The sequence below is a fragment of the Macrotis lagotis genome, chromosome 3 (assembly GCF_037893015.1).
Source record: "Macrotis lagotis isolate mMagLag1 chromosome 3, bilby.v1.9.chrom.fasta, whole genome shotgun sequence".
Lineage (NCBI taxonomy): Eukaryota > Metazoa > Chordata > Mammalia > Peramelemorphia > Peramelidae > Macrotis > Macrotis lagotis.
In genome coordinates this window covers 231399072-231424256 of record NC_133660.1, presented here as the reverse complement: position 1 = coordinate 231424256, position 25185 = coordinate 231399072, and the positions used below count along the sequence as shown (strand labels likewise).

Below are 25185 nucleotides of genomic sequence, written 5' to 3'. Positions count from 1 at the left end.
TATCACAGGTCATGTCACACATCCTGAAATTTGTCACTGTAAACAGTAAGTACCAAATAGAACCAGATTGGATAAGGACAACTTAGTTAAAAATCTCTGGTATACAATGGTGCATTTGTTTGATTCATGATTTTCCCTTTCCCACTTCTCAAAAAGAGGCTTTAGCAAGAGGAATTTCATAGATAAATATATTGATTGGTAATAGTGGAAGGAGAATTAGACTTGAAGTCAGGAGAACTGGGTTTGAATCCCAAATCTAAGTCTTACTGACTATGAGTATGATTATGAGTAAGTAATGAACCCCTGAGATCCTCAGTTACCTCGTCAGTAAAAGAGGTAATAATAATTTCCTCTAAAAATTGTGGGAGGAAAGTAGTTGATGATTTTTAGATTGTGGTATTGAGTTATTCTAATTATTATGGTTATGTTACTAATATAAATGAGATTTGAGATTTCCTTTTTGTTAATATTTTGGTATGTCAATATGCACAGGGAACTAGACATAAAAAGAATAAAATGTAAAATGTTACTTAATCTAATGGTTCTTTCCTTCTATTGGATAGGCAGGGATAAAATATTTACACAAATAAGTAAATACAAGAAAATTTGAGGAAGGACAGAGTTTAAGAAGCTAACCTTCCTATAAATAGTGAATCACTAGCTCAGACATAAATTAAGCTTGAGATTCTAAGAAGTAGATTTAAGGTAGACCATTTGGAACATGGAGAATGACTTACGTAGAGAAACAGAAATGGAGGTAGAATTCTAAATCTGAGGAACTGGCAATAGGGTTATTGGGCAAGAATATAGAAAATGGGACTGAGAATAAAATGAAATAAAGCAAGAGAAGAAGGCTGGATTCAGATTTTCCAGAACTCTAAAAATCATACTAAAGAATTGTTTTTTAGTATTCAAGTCAATAAGGGATCTGTTCCCTGTAATCAAATGATTTGATCAGCAATGAGTTTCAGGAAAATCCTTTTTGTAGGATTCAGTTCAGAAGACATAAAACCTGGACTTTCACTTGAGTGGTTTTTTTTATAATAGTATAAATGAGAGGAGATGAAAATTTGAGTGTAGGAGGTACCTATGTGAGAGGACATAAAATGAGATATGACAGAGTAAAGATCAATTCCAAGATAGCAAATGAGTGTACTTAAAAGAATGGTAGGATCATGAACAGAAATAAGAAATTATGGAGATAGGTGGTTTTATTGGGGATAAGATGAGTTCTCTTTTAGATTTGTTAAATTTAAAATATATTTGGAATACATCAAAGAACATTGAGAAATGTATGACCAATATTGCTGATGTGTGGCTTAGAGTTCAAGGCTAGATATATAAATAGGATTCATTTGAATGGAGATGTTAATGGCATTAGAAACTAATGAACTCATTGAGAAGGCATAGAAAAAGAGTAGAGAGTTTAGGACAGATCTAGAGGGACTATATATGATTAGGAGGTGGTATCAGGATGGTAATCTGGCAACATGGGCTGATAAAGAAAGGTTACATAGGTAGGAAAAATACTAGTACCAGAAGAGCAGGGTCATGAAAATTCATAAAGAAAAAATATCCATGAAAAGTAAATGTCCATCCTGTCATATGCTTACAGAAGTGAAGAATCAATTAAGCACCTGCTATTTTTCAATAATTTTTCTAGACTCTAATGCTAACAATCTCTCATCTCCAGGAATTTAAGTGAGGGTCACAAAAATATTGTGATTTAGAAATTAAAAAATTATTTATGACTGTCAGAAACCACAGTAGAGTGGGTTAACAAATGTGTAGAAGAGAAAGGAAAGGGAAGAAATATAGTATGCTAAATTGAAAGATGTCAAAGTTAAATGGATTGTTTTGAAGGATTGAACAGATCTCAGTCCATTTCTAGAAGCAATGGGAAAAAAATCTAGAGATAAAAAGATAAAAATCAAAGGAGAGTTTTTTAATGGGGAAAGTTTAAAGGGATCACTGGAACAAGTAAAGGGATTTGCTCTGGAAAAAATATAACTATCTCTTTTTTTCAGAGATTGTTGCAAAGATGATAAGGGATATTATTGAGAAATTCTGATCTGTAGGAAAGAAAAGAAAAGGGAACCCAAAAGGACAGTCTTTCTTTTGTCAGAAAAGTAGGATGCCAAGTCTTATCTTGCTTGAGAAGAAAGAATGAAGTAGGAGATGTTGACACATTCACTCAGCACTCTTTAAATATTTGTTTAATTAAGGCATCCTTTTTTTTCTTGTGATCAGAGTTGGATCATAGACCTCCCTGTTGTCATGGCCTTCTTCAAGATTGAAGGACAAACAACAACACTTAGCTGATGATACACATTTTCAGTAACATCAAATTCTAAGAGCAAAAAATACAATAAGAAAATATAAAATTCAGATTTCCCATTTGAAAAGCACATGGGTCATCTTGGAAACCATAACTTTCCTTATTTTTAATTAACACAAGGTAGATAAAATCTTTGGCTGTGGAAGGTAGTCCTTTAAGAAATCGGGGATCGGGGCAGCTAGGTGGCGCAGTAGAAAGAGCACCGGCCTTAACCCCATTGCCTAGAAAAAACTAAAAAAAAAAATCAGGGATCACAAATTAGATTCTAGATTCTTTGGAAGGAATTAACAGTGGCGATGAATTGGCAGAACAATATTTACATTTACACATTTGGACACAATCTCTGCATAGATTTAAGAAAAGTTCCTATGCTTGGCATCCAATTATTCTCTTCACTCTTAGATGCTTTTTCATACTGTCACAAAGGCAAAATTGGAAAATGATACATTATATTTGGTCCACGAAGAAAAATTTGGAGGCATCAAATTTTTATATCTCTGCTTTGCTTATGGGCAAACTGTGTTGGTACAAAGGAGCAAAAGTATTGAAGTAAGAGCATGTAGGATGTGGTCAGCGAATGTCTCCTGAATTCACAATGGACATATCCAAATATTAATCTTGTATTCTATTTTAATCTCCTTTTCTTCTACTAGGCACTCTTTCCAAGACAGATGTCTGACAATAACTGCACTGCTGTGACTAAATTCATTCTTTTGGGGTTAACAGATGATCCAGTCCTTCGTGTCATCCTCTTTGTGATATTCCTAAGTGTCTATGCAGTCACATTAGTAGGTAATCTTAGCATAATCATATTGATCAGAAATAGCTCCCAACTTCACACTCCAATGTACCTTTTTCTCAGCCACTTGGCATTTGTAGATATTGAAATTTCCTCATCTGTCACCCCTCTCATGCTCATTAACTACCTTGAGGACATAACTTTAATCCCTCTGGGAGGCTGTGTGGCCCAAATGTGTTGTGGAGCCACTTTTGGGACAGCTGAGTGTTTCCTGCTGGCTGTGATGGCCTATGATCGATATGTAGCCATCTGTAGCCCCCTACTCTATTCCATCAACATGTCTACTAGTGTCTGCACCCTATTACTCATCACAGCCTACCTAGGTGGTTGTGCGAATGCTTGGATCTTCACTGGTTGTTTATTGAATTGATTGTTCTGTGGACCCAATAAGATCAATCATTTTTTTTGTGATTATTCACCACTTTTGAAGCTTTCCTACTCCCCAGATGATTTTACTGTGATTCTTCCTGCTCTCTCTGCTGGGTCAGTAATTATGATCACAGTGTCAATTATCATAATCTCTTATGCATATATCCTCTTCTCTGTCTTGAAAATAAACTCTTCTAAGGGGAGATCCAAAGCTTTCTCAACTTGCACTTCCCACCTCACTGCAGTCACACTGTTCTTTGGGACCCTTACTTTCATTTATGTGATGCCTGAGTCTAGTTACTCAACAGATGAAAATAAGGTGATTTCTGTTTTCTACAGTGTCATGATCCCCATGTTGAATCCCTTGATCTACAGTTTAAGGAACAATGAAGTAAAGGGGGCACTAAGGAAAATGATTAGTAGGAAACATCTTTTTTCCTGAATCCAATTGAATACAAATTTTTTTAATTTTATTATTTATTTTAAACATTCTCTTATAAATTTTTATTTTCAAGTTCTCTCCCTTTCTCTCCTTCCCTCATAGATCCAATGAGAAGGCAAGCAATATGATGTCAATTATATATTTAAAATCATGCAAAACATATATCCATATTAGCCATATTTCATTAAAAAACACAAAAAATTAAGTAAGTAGGGAACTATACTTTAGTTTGCAGTCAGAATTCATCACTTTTATCAGTTTTTACCAAGAGTCTTGAAATTGTCTTGGATCAGTGTTCATATCTTAGCTAGGGCTTGGACAGTCAATTATCATTATAACATGGCTACTACTGTGCAGAGTGATTTCCCAGTTCTCTTTCCTTCACTTTACTTCAATTTGTATGGTTCTTGCCGTGCTTTTTTCTAAAACCACGCCCTCATCATTTCTGAAAGCACAGTAATACTCCACCACAATTATATGTCACAATTTGTTCTGCCATTTTCCAGTTGATTAGCGTGCTCTCAATTTCCAATCATTTGACATCATAAAAATAGCTGCTATAAATATTTTTGTAGATATAGGTCCTTTTCCCTTTTCTTTGATACCTTTGTGGAGACAGACCTATTAGTGATATTGCTGGTCAAAGGTATTCATAGTTTTACAGTCCTGTGAAAATAGTTCCAAATTAGATCAGTTGAGTATTCCACCATTCATTTGTATACTTATTTTTTCCCTCATGTCCTTCAGTATTTGTCATTTCTGATAGGTATGAAGTGGTACCTCGAAGTTGTTTCAATTTGCATTTTTCCAATCAATTGTGATTCAGGAAATTCTTCATATGATTATAGTTAGCCTTGATTTTTTTCTTCTGAAAACCATATATGTCCTGAAACATATATTGAGAAATGACTCTTATTTTTCTTTATTAAATTTGATTCTAGTCTATACTCAGGATATGTTTGAAAAATGAAGCCTTTATCAAGAATACTTGCTTTAAAATTTTTTGATCTTACATTGTCTATGGAATCTTTAACATAATGTAATTTCTCTGATTATCTTTTTTAATTAAGTATATTTTTGGTTTTGCTTTATCTGTGTTAATGATGGCTAACCCTGCCTTTTTTACTTCAGTTGAAGCATTTTAGATTCTGCTTCAGTCCTTCATTTTTACTCTGTGTGTATTTCTGTTTCAAGTTGTCACTTGTAAACAACATAATGTTGGATTCTGGTTTTTAATCCATACTGCTATCCAGTTCCATTTTATGGGTAAATTCCTCTCAGTCACATTCACAGTTATGATTACTAACTGTATATTTCCTTTCATCCTATTTTCTCCTCTCTCTTTTTTTCTCCTCAAAATTCTTCACTTGTAACCATTGCTTCCCTTAATTCATCCTCTCTTTTGTCATTACCCTCTTCTTTCTCTTATTCCAGGTCAAAGAGAAAATATTTCAACCAAAAAGAAAAATCCAACCAAAGTTAACATCACACAGCACATTTAATGACTTCCATATTAAAGAAGTAGAGTGATTACAATATGATATTTTTGAAAGTGAAGGAGCTAGGATTATACCTAAGGATACTCTCCCCATCAAAATAGTAATAATCTTTTTTGGAGGAGGTGGAATGGGCATTCAGTGAAATAGAAGGCTTCCAAGCATTCCTAATGAAAAGACCAGAGCTTAATAGAAACTTTGACACACAAACAGAAAACTTAAGATAAATATAAAAAGATAAGTAAAAAAAATTATAAGGAACTCAAGTAAATCTATTTACATTCCATTTCTACTTTTCCCTCTGGATCTAAAATAGGAAGGGAGTTTTCCTTGATACTTTCTTGAAAGGTAATGTCTAGTATTTTTTTATTATTGGCTTCAGAGTCCAATATTTCTTAAATTATCTTTCCTAGAGCTGTTTTTCCAGGTCAGTTGTTTTTCACATGAGATAGTTCACCTTTTCTTGTATTTTTCATTCTTTTGACTTTGTTTTATTGTTTCTCAGTATCTCATGGAGTCATTAGTTTCCACTTAACAATTGAAGTTTTAAGGAATTATTTTCTTTAGTAAAATTTTGTATCTCTTCCCCACTACGGTTAATTTTATTTTTTAAGGAATTCTTATCTTATCTTTGGACCTCTGTTACCATTTAGCCAAGTCTCTTTTCAAGGGGATATATTTTTCAGTATTTTTTGATTTGGCTTTTACCAAGTTATTAATAATCTTTTTCATAATTTTCTTGCATTATTCTAATTTCTTTCTCAAATTTTCTCCTACCACTCCTTTCTTTAACTCTTCCAGGAATTTCTGTTAAATTAACTGTTTTCACATTAGTTTCTCATTATGAATTTATATCTTAATCTTCTCTGCCTCTGAAGTAACTTTTTGTGGGTCATATTCTTTTGTTGATGTTGTTCTTGTCTGCTTACTTTGTCAGCCTATTTCTCATCTTTGAATATTATGTTAACTTTTGTGTCTGTTCACCTGGGAAGTGGGAGCCATTATCCAAAGCTTCAAGGTTTTACTTTGTTTTGTTTTTTGTTTGTTTGTTTTGTGCTGCTCTTTTCAGAGCTAATTTGGGGAGTCTGCATTTTTTGTCATTTCCAATGTTGTGTGATCCTGGGAGAGGTGTGGTCACTGATCACCTGATTGGTGACACCCCATCCTCACCCCCTCCCGGGAAGTGCCCCTGGTCCTCTGCATCTACAACTTTGAAACTTTGTCCAAGGCCCCTGCTCCTTTGTGAACAACCACCCACATTCCTCTCCATCCTGGAACTATAACCCAGAAATGTATATTTGCAATAGAGTTGCCAATCAGTGCCAGCTGTGCCCAGCATCAACAAAGGGTCTGTTATAATCTCTTTCTGTTCAATTCTAACTACTGTCACTGGACTGAGAATTCTTGAAAATGCTGTTGCTGAGACATTGTCACTGTGGTATGTGCAGACTCCAGACAGACCTCCAGAATGGTGTCCCAGACTTCTGCTGACTTCTTAACTTTTCTTAGGCTGGAAAAATGTCTCACCTTGACATGTTGTTGGTTATTCCTGTCCAAAATTTTATTTGATGCATTATTTTAAAGTTATTTGGAGGGGAATGTTGGGATAGTTCAGTTGGTCAATTGCCCTTAATCAGCCATCTTGGTTGTGCCATTACTAGGGTTTATAAAGTATATTCTAGGTCCCAGGAACTGTTAGGCTTGGGAAATACAGTGACAAAAATGAAATAGTCCCAGTCTGTACGAATCTAATATTCTACTGATATAATGGTTATTATGATCGAGTGATTTGAATAAATGGGCTTTAGAAAAAGTATGATTTCATTTATTATATTACATTTGTGAATTTTAAAGTTGATTCCAAAGGTCTGAAAATATATGCAATGTTCCACAAACATGGTACAATGCTCCACAAACATTCCACCTCTGCAAAGGAGTGGGGAAAGGTATCTTCTCTTTACTCTTCTTTAGGTCCATGATTGTTTTTTATAATCTTATAGCATTTATTTTCTATTGATTTATGGGGGTTGTTCTTTCCATTACATTGCCTGTTTTACATATTGATTTCTTGACTCTACTATCTTCACTCTGTATCAAATTTGTATAAATATTTTCTATTTTCTGTATTAATATAATATTCTATTATGTTCATGTGCCATAATTTGTTTAACTGTTTCTCAATCATTGGACATCTGCTTTGTTTGCAGGTTTTTGCTACCACAAATGTGATGCTATAAATTATTTGGTGCATAAAGTAACTTTCCTTTTATCAATGGCCACTTTTCTGGCATTATATACCTGTAAGAATGTGCTCTTTTTATATGATATAGCTCTTTGGAAAGGATGAGGAGGGAAAGATATTTTAAAAAATTTAGGACATGTAAATCAATCCATCTATAATGAATCATTTGAAAACTAAACCTATCTCCTTCCTACATTTCTACATGCAATTACAATATAGCTTCCCTGGACTATTTGTTTTTCCCCACAAATGACACTTGATCTTATAAGTCTTTACAAGGGCTATCCTATTCCTAAAATATTTATTCCTATACCTCTGCCACATTGTTTCCCTGCCTTACTTTTAGAAGAATACCTTCCATCCACTCTGTCTATATTTTTTATTCACCTAATTATTTGTTGCTCATCCTTCATTTTCAAAAAGGACCACTGACATCACTGGGTAATGTCTTGGTTGGAGCTTGAATTGGATTTAAGTGGGCTAGCATTGCACCAAGTCATCAGTCTTACTTTTTTATATTTTTCTAATTATATGTAAAATCAATTGTTAGTATTTATTTTTACAAGATTTTCAGTTCAAATTTTTTTTTCTTTGTCCCTCTCCTTCACTCTCAAAAATGATAAGTAGTTTGATACAGGTCATATTGTGCAACTGTGTAAAACACAATTCCATATTGGTCACAGTTTTAAAATAAGAAACAGATTAAAAGAAAAAAAACATGAAACATTAAAAAAGAATGTTTTCATCAGCATTTAGTCTGTTTCTCTGGATGAAGATTTCATTTTTCACGAGTCCTTTGTAATTATCTTGAATCCTTTTATTGCTGAGAACTAAGACATTCATAGTTTGTCATCATACAATGTTGCTGTTACTGTGTACAATATTTTCCTGATTCTGCTTATTTTACTCTGTATCAGTTCTTACAAGTCTTTCCAGATTTTTCTAAAATCTGCCTGCTCATCATTTCTTATTGCACAGTAGTATTCCAATACATTCATATACCACAACTTTTTAGTCATTCTCTAAATCTCACTTTCTTCCAGAGTCATTAAAGACTCTGGACAAAAGACAAAAAGACTGTTAATAATCAGGATGCAGTGGATATCCTTGGCACTTTCAATGTCTAACCAAGCTCTAAGCACTTCACAGTGTCTACTTTATCTGCCATCATCACCTTTGGAAAACATTGCTCTCTTCTGCCAGGGAAAGTCTTCACATGCTGAGAGTAGACATCCCCCCCATCTCATTAATGGGTTTGAGGCTTGTTTGTTTCTTTTAACCTAATTTTATCCATCTGCTGAGGTGGTTTTTCTGGGATGTGGCCATTGTACAACTTCTTAGAGCCACAGATGAGAGTTGGGTGACAGATGAACACCAAAGGTGGATGTGCAGCCCTGAAAAAGTTTGGTAAGCCCTTAACAGCAAAGATACTAGTCCTTGGCTTGGCTAGGTGGTGCAGTGGATAGAGCACTGACCCTGAAGTCAGGAGTCAAATCTGGCCTCAGACACTTAATAATTACCTAGCTGTGTGGCCTTGGGCAAGCCACTTAACCCCATTGCCTTGAAAAATCTGGAAAAAAAAAGATACTAGTCCTCCCTGAATATTCCACATAGAATAAGAGCTTGTAGATGGCACAGGGACTGTTTTTCATTTTTTTTTGCATTTTTGAGTTATATCAAGGAGTCTGGCATTTAGCAAGCACTTAAAATCCTTGTTGAGTGACCACCATCTTGGTTATCCTTCTCTGCATGTTTTCCAGATTTCCAATGTTTTTTCTAAAATGTGGAGACCAGGACTGAACATAGTATTCTATATGTTATCTGATTAAGGTAGGATCCAGGGGGAACATCACTTTCTTAGTTAATAATCCTGTGCTTCTTTTAATTCAGTCTAAATTTTCTATTGGTCCTTGTGACTGACAGATTGAATAATGATTACTCTTCCAGAAGACAGTGTGAGGCATAGCTGGATTTGATCTGCTTTAGTGAAACAAGTAAGGCACATATTACTAGATAGAGAAATGGTAACTTCTTAAGGAGAATAACCATTGTAGTAAGTTATAATTTATTGTAATTAACATTGCTTTATATTTAGTCCAAAGTTTTCTTTGCAACCTTTTGTAATCACATATTACTACCTAAAAAATTCAATATTTTCTCTTTGTGTGAAAAAAAAGACTTGAATGGGCTATGTTTCTACCCCTTAACTCAAAAAAAATGATAATATTAGTTTCTTCCCGAGTTACATTCAAAATTATTATCAACTGTTTTGTGGATACTATCCACCATGAGATAAATAAATTTCATAGTCATTAAATAAATTTCATCTTTAGGCTAATTATGAGATATGCTCCTTAGAGGCCTTCTCTCCTGTTAACAATAACATGTTTCTAAAATTGCTGAGGTAGTTAATTATTATGCTATGTCTCAAATGCTGTTTTTGGCAAATACTAAGTTTATACAGACTGTTCATAATCTTGATTATATTTTCCCTAGGAGAATCCCCAGAAGTGCTGCCTGTATAAAGTGAAATGAGTCTTCTATGTTCCAGAAAGAGACAAAGGATTAGGAATTTTACTTTCTCACTGTCTGACCCCAGTTTTGGAATGTGGCCACTGATAGTCTTTTTAAGCTTCTCCCTTCCTCTCATTACCAAATGTGAATTTCTCTTTAGTTCCAAATTTTTGGCTTCACCCCTGGAAAAGGGTTTTTCTGAGCATGGGCAGAATGGGGAAGACCAGATGCTTTACTGTGTAAGCTTGTCAAGCCCTTCACCAAACAGAAACTGTTATTGTGCTCAACTTTTGTCTAAGGGAAATAAACAGATTCATGTTTTCACCCCACTTCGGGAATTGAGAGAATAGAAATCGATATGACCCTTTTTTATTAAGATCAGAATTCCCAGACAAAAAAGATCCTAGTATTTTCCAGCAATCTATTTCTTCTAGGGTATTTTTGTGTAACCCATCACTGGTCACATATCTTGTATTCCAGTCTCGACTATGAAGCATATACACACCAGAAATTGCTGTAATCTACCACACTTTGGTTGTTGCTTTATTATAATGCTAATTGAACAGAAATAGAAATACATAGGATAAAATGAGGAAATTTTTGAATTAACGTAAGTTTTCTTGGGTTAGGAGAGAGATGTGTAGAACTGGCAAACCACTGATATGATATGCCAAGTGGATGGGCATATTAACTGATCTTCCCAGACAGGATCCTTAGGCTGCTCTCCAAGTCAAAATGAACAAAGCTCCCATTACTGTTTAAATGCTGTCCCATCTACCCAAAGCATCTCCAGTCTCTTGAAATTCTCACCAGAGGGTTCAAACTCATGCTCTCATTTATAGCTCTTGTTTTGTCACAAAACTTCATGTGGAAAGGAAAGAGAAAAGAGAAGACTTAATCTCTTTAAAGTATAATCCATCTTTAGTCAGTAGATTCAAAAGAAATTGAAGATCCTTTGGTAAAATGGCCACTACAAATGCAAAATGACTCTAAATCCTCTATTATTCTTTTTCTGCAGTCTTGATGGTAGTGAGACATCAAATGGGAGCAAAGTTTCCAAAGATCATGCTGTTTCTGGATTGTATATATTGGGGTGGAGGACATATTGTTGAAGAAACTGAGGAGTCTGGTTCCTGAAATGCATCATAATACATAATGCAAATGCCTTGAAGAGATTTAGAGTGAATGGTAACATTCTGCAATTAGTTCTGATAGCTACATGAAGTCTTTTGTTGGTTAAGGAAATAGAACTAGGGTGTAATTTGAAAGGGCACTAAACTAGTCATAGTCATTCTCCTGCTTTGGATACCTTTTATATATGCTGGCTTTGTAGAAAGAGATTTAGCTGGCTGCTGAGGACCTGTGAATGGGGAAAGGTGCATCAGGTCCTTCATTTCTCAATTCAATAAGTTGCCTTTAAATAAATTCATGAGATAATTCTATTGCACATAAAAGAACATCCATACGGAAAAAAAAAAACACTTTGTGATTTTTGAGGCAATTTTCCAGAAGAGAAAACAGATCCAGAGAAGGGGGAGAAAAAAAACTTGTCCACAGTTACATGATTAGTTGAAATTAGACTGGGACTAAATTCAAGTCCATTAAGTATTTCTCAATCTACTATTTAATTACTGAAGTTATATGGCATTTATGCATTCAAAGACAATTATTAGGATAATGTGAATATAACTATATGCTATTCATTTTAGTTTACAGATATGATGGTTTTCAAGAACACTCAAAAATTAACTCCACAATTATATAAAGGGTGGATGGACATAATTTGTTTAAAATATAAATAAATGTCAGATACTTCAAGACCATTGTAGGAGCAATTGCCATTGTATTGAGGGTAATTAAGGAGCAAGGAGGGAGTATTCTGGATCAGAGCTCATGCCAATGAAATTGTTCTCTTAAAAATTACCAGTCATCTTTAACTTGTTAAATCTGATAACCTTTACATAGATGCTATGTTTTCTTGACTTCTCTGAAGCATTTGAGAAATCTACTTTTCCTAAACACTCTCTCTTCTCAAGTTTTTTTATGTTTCTGGTATCTCTATCTCAGGTCTCTCTGTTGAATCAAGACCAGTTTTGTCTTCTAACCTCTGGTCTATCTTGTGCTCTTTTCTTGGCCCTCTTTTGCTTCCTTTTTCTCAATCTATACCCTCTTTTGGTGATTTCATTCTTTTCCATAGATTTCATTACCATCTTACTTCAGTCAAGTCAATAAGTATTTTTAAGCTCCTACTATGTTCCAAGGATTGTTCTGTGTGCTAAGGATACTAAACAAGGAAAAAAAAAAAGCCAGTTTTATTCTTTCTCCAGAGTTCTATACATCACCACCTAACAATCAACATTTTCATCTGAATGTTCCATTGATATCTCAAACTCACCAAGTCCAAAATAGAACTCATCATCTTACTTCTCACCCCATTTCCACATTTCCCACTTTCTCTTGAAGGCATCACCATAAGATGCAGTTACCCAGGTTTGACATTTTGGAGACTATTGCTCCTCTTTTCTCTACCTTGATTCCCCTCCTTCATTCTACCAATTGCCAAGTCTTGTTAATTCTGTTTCCTCAACATCTTTCAACCAGTTCTCTTCTACTCACATTCAGAGTCATCTCCAGTCATCTTGATCCATATCTGGCCACTGGATCCAGATAGCTCTGGAGGTAAAAAGTGAGACTGGTGACAGCACAGTACCCTTTCTCTCAAATCCAATTAATGTGCTTGTCATGCCAACACCTCCTTGATGTCATACAGTCTTCCTTGAGAATGAAGGACAAACATTATTATCTTTTCACTCATATAGCCAACATTCTAGTTCACATCTGAGAAAGTTGATTTACAAATGATTCAATAAATTAGTCACCTTATTTAAATTCTAATCAGTATTAGTCAATTGATTACTCAATGGATTGTATTCAAATCAATATTAGTCAATTCATTATGATGATATAACACAGGGCTGTCAAACATTACTTTTTTTTGTTTATTTTTTTTTAGGTTTTTGCAAAGCAAATGGGGTTAAGTGGCTTGCCCAAGGCCACACAGCTAGGTAATTATTAAGTGTCTGAGATCGGATTTGAACCCAGGTCCTCCTGACTCCAGGACCGGTGCTTTATCCACTGTGCCACCTAGCTGCCCCTCCAACATTACTTTAAAAGTTTTTATTGAAATATTCAACAGTATATTTTGATTTGACATTTACTATAACATTTAGTAAATCCACTGGGGGTCACATAAAATCACACTGAGGGCTACATTTTAGATAGCCCTGATATAAGTAGTGATTACCAATAATCAAGAATACTTGCTCATTTAGTAAAACATATTTAATCACTCATCTAGTAATAGACATAAAAATAAGCAATATACATTTGCCTTTACTGCTTATAAATTATATAGAATCTAGAAAGAGATGTAATGGGGGGCGGCTGGGTGGCACAGTGGATAAAGCACCGGTCCTGGAGTCAGGAGGACCTGGGTTCAAATCCGGTCTCAGACACTTAATAATTACATAGCTGTGTGGCCTTGGGCAAGCCACTTAACCCCATTTGCCTTGCAAAAACAGAAAGAAAGAAAGAAAAAGTAAGACTTGTAATGGGTCTGAAACTTTTATTACTAGTTTGCTAAATGGCAAGAGCTGCCACAAGATATTTCCACCCTGTTTTGCTTAAATTCCATACTTAAACTAGATCTTGACCTAGTACCCAAGAATCCTACCCCACCTTTGATTTGTTCTTGGAACTAATGGAAAGTTGTACCATTTTCTTTTGCTCAACCCTAAGATTAACCAGTTGTACCTGGGAGTAGGTCATCTATCTTATTACCACCTAGTTAGCATAAATATTTTAACTTACCTAACTGGTAACCCTACTGGTATTTATTTATTTTTTAGGTTTTTGCAAGGCAAATGGGTTAAGTGGCTTGCCCAAGGCCACACAGCTAGGTAATTATTAAGTGTCTGAGACCGGATTTGAACGCAGGTACTTCTGACTCCAAGGCCAGTGCTTTATCCACTAAGACACCTAGCCACCACCTTACTGGTATTTATTTTTGCTAATTCTTGCTTATTCTGGTTGATTCATCATGGGTCAATCAATGAAACTGTACTATGTTTAAAAAATTTATAAAAGTAGGACCCTGGAAAGTATCAGTACCTCAGGTTGAAAGGAGGGTCTGGGGTTTACTTCATTGGAGGGGGCCAGATACCTTTAATAAAGTGTTTAGTCCAGAGCTCCACTTTGATCTGAACTAATAAACTATCTCTTAATTGGACTTATAGTTTCTAGGTTCCCATCCTTGTAAATTAGTATTATTTATCTGGGACTCATTGTTCCCTTAGAGGTCCATGGATACATTTGAGAAGTCCATGAATTGTATGGGGGAAAAATACAATTTTCTTTTCAGTAATTTTTTGTTTCCTTTGTAAGTTTATATATTTAAATGTTATTCTGGATAAGGAGCTCATAGGCTTTATCACATTATCCAAGCATTCTATGAAACAAAAAGTTCAAGAACTCCTCTTCTAAATGATCTCCTTTCAAAATACAAACAAAATAATTTCTCTATGGCAGAGGTATCTTGGGTGACATTCCTGGTCAAAACTTCAGTGGTAATCAGTGATGAAACAGCTAATGATTTTTTCTACCTCCCAAAGCTAACAACTTTAAGCTATTCCTTCTCCAGAAATTCATTCACCTAAGATCAGAAAGAATAAAACCAATTAAAAAAAGGCACCATATGCTCAGGGATGTAGAGATGTAAAAGTCACTGCACAAAAGCTCAGCAAAATTCTTTCTCATTCAAAAATCCCAAATTGAAAAAGCTTTCTTTCTTTCTTTCCTCAGTGAAGCTTATCTGGACTAAGAAGAGAATATATATACATAGGAGATTATGATAATTAAATGTGATCATAATTATTGACCCAACAGGAAGCAGGAAGAATTTCCACAAGAGAAACACCAGAGCATGAAAGCTTCAAGAAGGATGTGTAGTCATAGAAAAAGTCATTTATTTTATCAGGATCACAGAATGACAGATTCAGTAAGCAACCAGTGGCTCTCTATTGACTCAGAAATAAATTACAAACTCTTCATATTGATATTGAAAATCTTTTATCATCTTAATCCAACCTATCATCCATACTCATTTCACATTATTGTTATTTTGTACCTACTCAATATTCTATCAAACTCAGTCAAATTGCTATTTCTAAACTTGGAATTCCACTTTCTGCCTGTGTGCCTCTGACTTCCTCCTTGTATCTGTCTCCTAGAACCCTTATCATCATTTAGTCTCTGCTAATGTGTTAACTTCTTATAAAAAGCTTAGTTTCTAGTGATTTTTCTAGTTGAGTGCTTCATTTCAAAGATGTATGATGGATAATGCTGAAGAATTAATATTCTGGTACCTTCCCACGATGTTAAGTGACATCTTCAAAAATCTTTTTTTCTTTTTAAATCAAATATTTCAAATTGACAGAGGCAGCAAAGGCACTAACTAGACAGAGTAGAAAATCATTCAGGAAGATGTCAAGCTAAACCTCCCCCCCCCCCACTGCTTATGATATAAATAGATTTTGTGACCTTTAGTTAACTTCTGAGGACTCAAGACAATTCTATAAGGCAAAAAAAAATTATACAGGATGTTCTGACCTGCATTAGTAGAGGGAGTTTTTTATTTGAAAAATTCCTTATATCAAGGAAATTACAACTTTAGTTGTCATCCCAATTTAGGCAACACTATTTTAAAAAGCTATCAGTGTGAGTATTTTCCTTGGTAACTCAGATCATAATCCATCTATTATATCAGAGCTGATGATTTTATAGGTTCTACACACACACACACACACACACACACACACACACACACACACACACACAAAAGACCTTTTGGTCAACTGGATTTTCATGGGCCTCTATGAACAAAGCAATTTGACTTTTTTTCATGAAACATCCACCGTTATTGGTTGCCAAATTTGTATTCTGGTAACCATTGGAGTGAAAAAATTAAGGCAAGTAATCCCAGAAAGGAAGTGATTGTGCTCTGCATATGTCATCTATCACTACAAATTGTAAAAGGATCCTTTGGCTGCTAGATTGGGGGGAGAGGAGGGGAATCACACAGAGGAGCAACTTGGTTGAGTTTGGCTAATCACAATCATCCTGCTGTTTTCTAAGAATTCCAACTGCTCTCAGATTGCATTTTGTCATTCAACAACTTGATTTGATTAAACAGCATTTTAGTGAGCATAATCATTATTATACAAAGTCCTAAGCTGAATGTTGAAAGTACCAAGGTGAAAAATAATGCAGTTTATGCCACAAGGAATTTATTACTTGGATGTAATTATGATGAAGGGAAATCGACATTTGGGATTCGGTATTTGGTAATGTAGAGACAAAGGATAGCCAAATAATGTGCACTAGGTATATCTGAAAGATGAAAGATGATTGAAGATGTTCAGGAAAGTTTCATGGATCAGGTTGTACTTGTCAAGATATTAAGAGATGCTTTTTTCCAAAGCTAAGACACAACAAACAAGCTATGCCCTGAGTTTGCCATAACATCAATTCTTTGCACTTATCCTCTAGATGAACTCATCCTCAACCAAAGTCACAGAATTACTGCATTGTTTTAACCAGCACCAGGTAAACTCTGAGCTCAGACAAGCATCTATTGTATCCATGTTCTTATCATGAAGTCCTGCTATGGATCAAACTTATCAACTTGTTGCTACGGCTCATTGTTAGAAGTATTGAGATCTGGCCACACCAGAGTTGGTGTCCCAGCATCACTGTCTAATCTGCCTTCAGTCTTGCAAGCTGTTTCCCTCTCTTTGAAATTAAACTTCTGTTGGATTCCTGAGTCTCTTATCTCTCTGGACTGCTCTGTTTGACTTTGGCCAGCCACAAGTTAGAGGCGGATTCCATCTGGTTGATACCCTTTAACTGAATGCTGAAATAAGAGAACTTCAATATGGGAGGAAATATATTTTAATCATGAGAATGCTTGGAGTTAGGAGAACACCTAACAATATGAAGAAGCCATTCCTTTTCCAATTTGGCTGGTACATAGAACAACTTGCTTGAAATGGTTTTGGAGCTAGATTTTAGAAGGTCTTGTTAGATTTAGGAGTCTGGATTTTTGCATGTAAGTAATAGTCACTGATAATATTTAATCAGGGAAGTCAATTAAAAGTATGCTTAAATTCCAGGCTCATATTAGTCTATGCTGACTTGGCTTGGCTATTCATATGACATGAAATCTGGCCCATCTAAAAGGCTATTATGGAAAAGACTCTTTGGAAAAGACCTAAACCCTTACTAGTAATACCTATTAATTGATTCCTGAAAAAACAGTCCCAATAGAGTCTTTTAGACTTTGCATGTTTATAGTGTCTGGAAATCTATTATTAATAGCTATTCCAAGACCCATCCATTCAATAAGGTTCGTATAAGCCTAACAAGTTTGATAGGGTTGACCATTTCAGGTGTTCATAATCTGGCATTCAGAAATAAAAATGGCACCATTCTTTCTTGGCAGAAATTTTTTAAAAATCCACTCACAAGGGCAGCTAGGTGGCACAGTGGATAGAGTGCTGCCCCTAGAGTCAGGAGGACCTGAGCTCAAATCTGGCTTCAAACACTTAATAATTACCTAGCTGTGTGATCTTGGGCAAATCACTTAACCCCATTACCTTGCAAAAACTAAAAAACAAACAAACAACTCCCCTCAAAAAAAAATACTCACAGAAAACCAGAATCCATACTTTCCACCAATTTGCTTGATGGGACATAAAACTCTGTTTTATAAGAGAGACTGAATAGATAGTAAACCATTTCAGTTGACCTTATATTAATTAATATACTCTGTAACACTGTAGAGACTCTTAAAGACGATTCATAATTACTCTGAAGAGTTGGACCTAATTCTTCACACCTGAAAGATTCAGTGGTCTCAGACTCTGATGGGACTAATCTCTGGAGACCTCAGACAAAGTCCTTGCTCATTGCTTTTAACTTCTCTCCTATAAGCTTTTAAATGCTTTAATCTTCCTATGAAGGATTTTTAAAATTACCTTGAGAACTGCTAGTGGTATTTGTATATTTTTTCATGGTATTTCAATTTTTTCCACTTAAATGTGGAGATAGTTTTCAACATTCAATTTTGTAAAATTTTCTCCTCCTTCCTTACATTTTCCCTTCCCAAAACAGCAAGCAATCTTATAGATTATACATACACAATCATATTAAATATAACAGTTTTTGTTTTAACAAAAAGTTTTAAGAATATAAAAGTCAGGGTTTTAAATTATTCTTATTTTAAGGACATTGAAAAATTTGGAAGAATCAAGAGAAGGTGACAGGATGGGGAAAAGATTTAAAAGCATAGCTAAATTAACTATAAAGGACATTTGAAAAAAGACATGATCTTTATCCAGAGATATACAAGTATGTGTAGAATAATTTTACATATATTCATACACACACACACATATATACACACTGTATGTGTGTTTGCATGTGTATGTGTTTGCATGTGTGTGTGTGTGTGTGTGTGTGTGTGTGTGTGTCTAATGGTAGCCATCTCTAGATTGTGGGTGGGAGGGAAGGAAAAAAAGTTTTAAAAATAATTTTACACAGTAATTTTGCTCTATCTTTGAAAGAAATAACAAATTCTGAGTAGTAGATTTGCAGTTTCATGTGTAATCATCTTTTTTGTTTCTATCATGTTATAGAAATGCTTGTTTTACTTCAGATATTTTTTTAAAAAACAAACAAATATAAGAAAAAAACAATTCATTGGTTTTGCTGGTTAAAAAACAACACCACATAGACTGGCATAAAGAAGACTTCAGAAGCTAATTGTCTTTTAAGTACTAGGACAGAGAAATGTTCTCGGCTCCAGAAGGAAAAAGTAAGAACAATAAATGGAAGTTAAACTGGGATTTCTTCTTTTAGGGAAAAATTTCCTTAAAATGGAGTTATCCCCATGTGAAATGGGTCACATCTGGAAAAAGTAAATGTCCTCTTATTAGTAGCCTTCTAGGGGAGGGTAGACACTTTTAGGAATGCTTTTGAGAACACCTAATCTGTCCCTTTGAAGTTAGATTACCAATGAGGTCTCTTATTAAAGGTGATTCTGACAAAAATAATCATCCAAATATTCTTTAGGTAAAGGGATAAGACAGTCGGGATCTTTTCCAGGAATAGGTACTTGAACTCTATGGAGAGTCATTAGGGGAAGATAAAAAGGTGTTTCTTTGGTGAATCAAATTCGTCTTAGTAGTTATGATTGACTTTTTCCCCCCTGAATATCTAGTAAAGCTATGCCTGTAGCCACAGAAGACAAGATTTAATAGATAAAGCACACTATTGTCCATCCCTTCAGAGTTTCCAAGGCTAATTTCAATCTCAAATCTCAAATCTCACTGGCAATTTAAACTCAAAAGGCAGCTTTTATTTGTTTCCTTCAGGTTCCCAGGGGCAATCCAGAAGAGGTGGTTTCTCCACCATCCCCCACCCCACCCTCATTAGTATAGCTCCTTTTAGATCATCAATTGATATAAATTAGTCAGCCAAGCCTTGTTAGCTTTAGAGCACCTGCCCTGGAGTCAGGAGGACCTGAGTTCAATGTGGCCTCAGACACTTAATAATTATCTATCTGTGTGACCTTGGGCAAGTCAGTTATCCTCACTGCCTTGCAAAAAAAGGATATTTACTAAATTGGGTGTAATAGGAATAATTTAAACATATGCACTCAAACTCCCCACAAAAAGACTTGCACAGCAGTACATTCTACCAGAATCCAAAGAAAGTGAGTACAGGTTTGGAGCACATGCTCCTGGCAGTTCCTTTTATAAAGGCTTCAAGATTTTTTCCCTTTTGGTATTGTACAACTTTCTGCTGGACTCCTAGAGTTCTGAAGCTGCTTTTTCTCTGTGTATCATTCAAGATGCAAAAACTGCTATTACCAGTAACCATTATTTGGGACACTGCTGGGAAATGATCAGTTTAAATCCTCAGATACTTTAAATTTAAATACTCTGCTACTTGGAAGGTTGCAAGGTTACACTACCTTTGGTAAAGGTTTTAGGGAGACAGAACAGCTCTATTCCCCATCCCCTAAGAAATTTCCTTTCCGCAGCTGGGACTTTTTACATCATTGGCTGACCAGACATTGCAATTCTCAAATGTTAACTAGCTTGGTAATTTCTACATGTCCCAAAATATGTGACTGCATCTCCTCATTCTAAATATAATTCCTGAAAACATTCAGCTGAAACATTTTTGTTTGGTCTTTTGATACAGTAGATATATTGTGGTGTGGTTTGACCAGGCAAAACCAGTGAATTTTACTTGGGTTTTGATGACTGATATTCCCACTTTTACACCTCTAAAGACAGGATTTTATTCCTAATGAACTTAATGGGACCTAGAGCTTTGGCTTCATTCAAAAGGATCCTAAGTGACTAAGAACCTACAGGCTGGTTTGACCTCTTGTTCCCCAAGGCAGGTTTAGGCTACTGTGTCTTAAGAGAGGGTCTGGGATAGCACAATGAATTGTGGGCAGAATCTGCTGGCATGGAAGAAAAAAAATCTGTAAAGCTGGGTACTGTCAGTTGTTCCCAAGTCCTGCTTCTCTTCTCAAGAGAGAGAACTAGAAAGAGAGTGGGTCTTAATAGCAGATTCAAAAAGCAGTACCATTTGATTTTGTCCTCCTTTTGAAGTGATTTTCTTTTTTTTTTATTTTTTGAACTGAGGGAGTCTCCAGACCTGTGATCTTTTAGCAGTAGAGATCTCAGGTGTGGGAACTCCCCATTGATTTTGGCCTGCAATTCACATAGAAAGGTGCTGGAGGTGAAAGGGTAGAGATAAGGACCTCTTCCTTGGTCACACAGTATAAGAAAGAAGCAGTTTTTGAAAACAGTTTTTCCTAATAGGCCTGCCACAATTCTGCACCTCGAACAAAGGTTATACACCTTATGCAAATGTGTCAAAGGGTCCTCTAGAGATCAGAAGCCAGGATCTGGGTCCTGGAACCTGAAAGAAAAAGCTCAAAGTGAAAGGCTTATTGTGGGGAGGAGGGGGAGAGAATAGAACTGAGCGCTCTAACTGTACTTCAGCCTTCTGCTCTGAGCTGAGAAGGGAAATATTAACTTCGCTGGTGGCATTAGTCTGGGTTTGATCACGAACAGTCAGGCGTGTTCGATTCCCGACCAAAACAATGACTTTTCTTCCTCGGCTACCGAATGCCCATCGGAGCCGCTCCTTTCGGCGTTCTTTCTTTCGGTTGCCGTTTTATTTCTGTTTCTGTCCTTCTGCTGTAACCAGAATGTTTAGCCAAAAGTGAATGAAATTGGACAATCGCCGATCCGCCTGGGAGAGGCCTTTATACGATCCAACCCAGCTCCCGTTCCGCCCTAATCCTCTCTCCATAGCAACAGCCGATCACTTCTCTCTAATTATGACAGTAAGGTAAAAATGCAAAAATCGACCGTTTGAGATCACCACATAGAACACATCCGAGTTTCCTGTTCAGCTACTCCCTGCATTGTTGGGGATGTAGCTCAGTGGTAGAGCGCATGCTTCGCATGTATGAGGCCCCGGGTTCGATCCCCGGCATCTCCAGCTCTCACCTTTAATTTTTTTTTTTCTGATTACTTACAATTTCTTGAAAATGCGTATCTCTAAGCCTTCTATCCTCTAAGCAATATGTTTCTAGTTTACTGACTGCGACCTACGAACAATAACATGAAGCTCTCATCTCCAAGTTCGTTTAAGGTTCTTTCCTCAATTTGAATGAAGTTTTTTCTCATTTCCTACATGTTGAAATATATAAAGAGGCTAGTTAATATAGCAAGTAACCCAGAAGTAAACCAGTTAGTGTCTGGGGAGTGGTGGCAAGGCAAATAATGTTCTCAGTTTGGGCCAAATTGAATTTAAGTCACTAAGGGTCTCTGAATAGCGGATCTATGTGTACCGGTGGATAAGGGCGCATAACTCAGGAGTCATTATTAAGACCTTCTTCTGACACCTATTAGATGCAGCATAAACCATTTAACTCTTCAAGGCTTTAGGTAATTAAGACACACTCAGCCTGAGGACTAGACCTTCACACACCAGGTACACCATAAACCAGGACCCAGTTCCTGGGGATAGTCATGCACCAATCATTGGATCCTCTGCTGAAGGGTCCAAGCCAGTTCATCGGAGAATGGGTATAAACGAATCCCTTTAACTTAGAATATCTACTGGCTGCCCTTAGACAACCAGGTCATATTTCAGCTACACTCCCATGCTGCCAACAGCCTGGGATGCTGTTGATTCTCCAACCCACAGCCCCAAGTCCTTCCCTTCATTTCCCAGTACCAAACATTCCTCCCTGGTCACCAATTTCCTAGATGTGTTTTTCCTTAATACCATAAAAACTCTTTTAGAGCCGGTAATGTCTCTTTTAACTAAAAAAAATACATCCAAATCTTACTATGAAAAACTCTTAAGAAATACCCTTATTAATTTATGAGATAGTGTTTACTTACATTGGAAGAGGAGAATTTTCCTTATTCAGGAATTTACCATAGCAAGGTCCAGTGATGAACACTATAAATGATATTTCCAGGCAGAACCTATAGAAAAGGAGAAACAAAGTGGGTGGAGGGGAACAAAGGGGGAAAATAAAGGTTAAAAGTCTCTAGATTGGCTTGAACCACTGGTCTTTGATTAACAGTCAAACGTAGCAATTAACTTCATCATAGAGAGTAAAAGCTTATGTCCACTGGGTGGAATTAAGGTTCTAGGGGAAAAAAAACACATTAAAAAAATTTTTAAATAACAAAGATTCAGTGACCACATATTGCCATCTTCCAGGAAACCAGGGAAGTGTCAATATGGTTATGGAACAAAGTCAAGCCTAAAAAAGATTCCAAAGTAGGAATCAGAGGACACATCTTTCCTCCTGGGACCCTAAGATGCCCAAAATCACAGGACCTGTCTTTACATGGGTAACTAAGTAAAAACCTACTCTCCCAATACCACATAGCCATCAGGCAGCTCTCCCATTGGGAACAAGGGAGACAGCCTGACCACTAAGGGCTAGGCAGTAGAATGACATATAAAGAGAAGTCCAACTGGAGATATTTTTTTCCTACTTCCCTATCCTGAGAGGATAAACTTGCCCTTTGATTCCTTTTCAGCTTCTTCTTTGAGTTTGAATTTATTCAAAATAACATCTCTGGTCTAGTGATGACAATTTTATGAGGTTACTCAGAGAACCTGTGCCCCTTAGTCCTTACAGACTAGGTACACATTCCCCCACCTTCACATTAACTTGAGTCTGCTGTAACATGACCAAAAAGAGCATTTTCAATCTTTAGTTAGTACCCCCTGGATTGCTTATCAGCAAAGCTACAGTGGCTCCAGTCTTTTTCCCCAAGTCCAGTTTAACTTCCAGAAGGTTTAGTTCCTCTGGGATGCTTCAAATGGGATTCATAATTACTAACATGTTTTACTAGCCTGTCTTTCTTGTTCTCTGCCTCTTCAGTCTTCCCTAAGTCTTTCCCCAGTTTTCCACTCCATAATGCCAATGACCCTCACTTTCCAGCCCTGACTCCTGTTCTCCGGACTCAAGAGTTCAACTTATCAAAAAGTCTTCATGGCAAAGTCCCCCACTGACTCTCCAGATTTAAGATCCAATTGAAGGCTTGTATTTTCACCCCTCCTACCCCCCACTCCTCCTTCACCCTTCCAATAAGAACTCCTTAATTTCTCTTGTCAACTACTGGGTGCCATAGTTACCCAGGGAGAGAATAAAGAGAAGGCCGAGAAGGAGTACCAGGACTAGAAGAAACCATGAAAGAACACAGAAATGTTTGGAAAGTGTAGGGAACCAGAGAGAGGAGAGGATGCTGAAGAGAGTTCAGTGTTATTAAGAGTGGAATGGAGATGAAAACTGAAGGCTACAGACAAGGGAAAGTTGTGGGAGATTTGGTAAATGAAAGTACCAGACCGCAGATCTTCGGTTCTCCTCTCTCCATCATCTCTTATGAGTTCTGTACCTTCCTAAGAGAGCTTCACATAGCGTTTCTGTCCTTGCTCTGGTGCCAAGATAAATTTTCCTTTTTAAATTTGAAGTTTTCTTAGTATCTTTGTACCTTTAGTTTTTCTTCCATTCTTTTTTGAAATAGTCCTTTTGTCTCATCTCTGGTGACTCATTCTCTGTAACAAAGAATTTAAAAGGAAAATTTAAAAGGAAAAGAATAGCGCAGCAAAACTAACCAATCTTTTGTCCTATTCAGTCTTGATTCTCTGTGTCTCTGTCTCTGTATCTGTCTGTCTGTCTGTCTGTCTGTCTGTCTCTCTCTCTCTCTCTCTCTCAGTGTGTGTGTGTTTGTGTGTGTGTGTGTGTGTCTGTCTGTCTGTCTCTCTGTTTCTGTCTCTGTCCCTCTGTATGTGTCTGTCTCTATCTCTGTCTTTCTCTGTCTCTGTGTCTTTCTCTGTCCCTCTGGTCTCTGTCTCCCCCCACCCCATACTCACAAGTATGTGTATGCTTGTCCACAGTCTCCCTAAAACCCCTGAAAAGAAAGGGGGTTGAGTTTCCTGTCTCTTCTGAGTCAAGTTTGATCTTTATAATTCTGTAGTGTTCAGTTTCGGATATGATCACTTTTCCTTTTGCCCGGAACAAAGTTTCTTTGAGACAAGGGGGTGGGCACTGGAGAGAGTGCAGGCTTTGAAGTCAGAGGGACCTGAGACTTTAGCCATCTGCGTGACCCTGGGCAGTCACTTAATCCTGTTTATCTCCATTTCCTCATCTACCAGAGGAGCCGGAGAAGAAACTCGCAAAGCATTTGCTAAGTAAGAAAACCCCAAATGGCGTCCCGGAGACACGAAATCGGGGTGGGGGGGGGGGGACTTTTCTTTTGCTCAAAAACCTTCAGTGACTTTTCTCTCGTGAAGTTCAAGTTTTAAGGG

General features: G+C 36.4%; 1 long non-coding RNA gene, 1 other non-coding gene and 1 pseudogene across 2 annotated transcripts; 2 read left to right on the top strand and 1 right to left on the bottom strand.

The window, feature by feature from the left end:
- The first annotated feature begins 3009 nt into the window (after positions 1 to 3009).
- On the top strand, positions 3010 to 3948 carry LOC141518269 (olfactory receptor 5p57-like; annotated as a pseudogene).
- A 1717-nt stretch (positions 3949 to 5665) lies between these two features.
- On the bottom strand, positions 5666 to 25060 carry LOC141518270 (uncharacterized). Its single transcript, XR_012477140.1, has 4 exons — positions 24751 to 25060; positions 24219 to 24432; positions 22758 to 22844; positions 5666 to 12975 (listed from the first exon to the last, which is right to left on the bottom strand). It is a non-coding gene; the product is annotated as an uncharacterized LOC141518270 (long non-coding RNA).
- TRNAA-CGC (transfer RNA alanine (anticodon CGC)) lies at positions 21775 to 21846 on the top strand. The gene has a single exon. It is a non-coding gene; the product is annotated as a tRNA-Ala (tRNA).
- Positions 25061 to 25185: the final 125 nt, after the last annotated feature.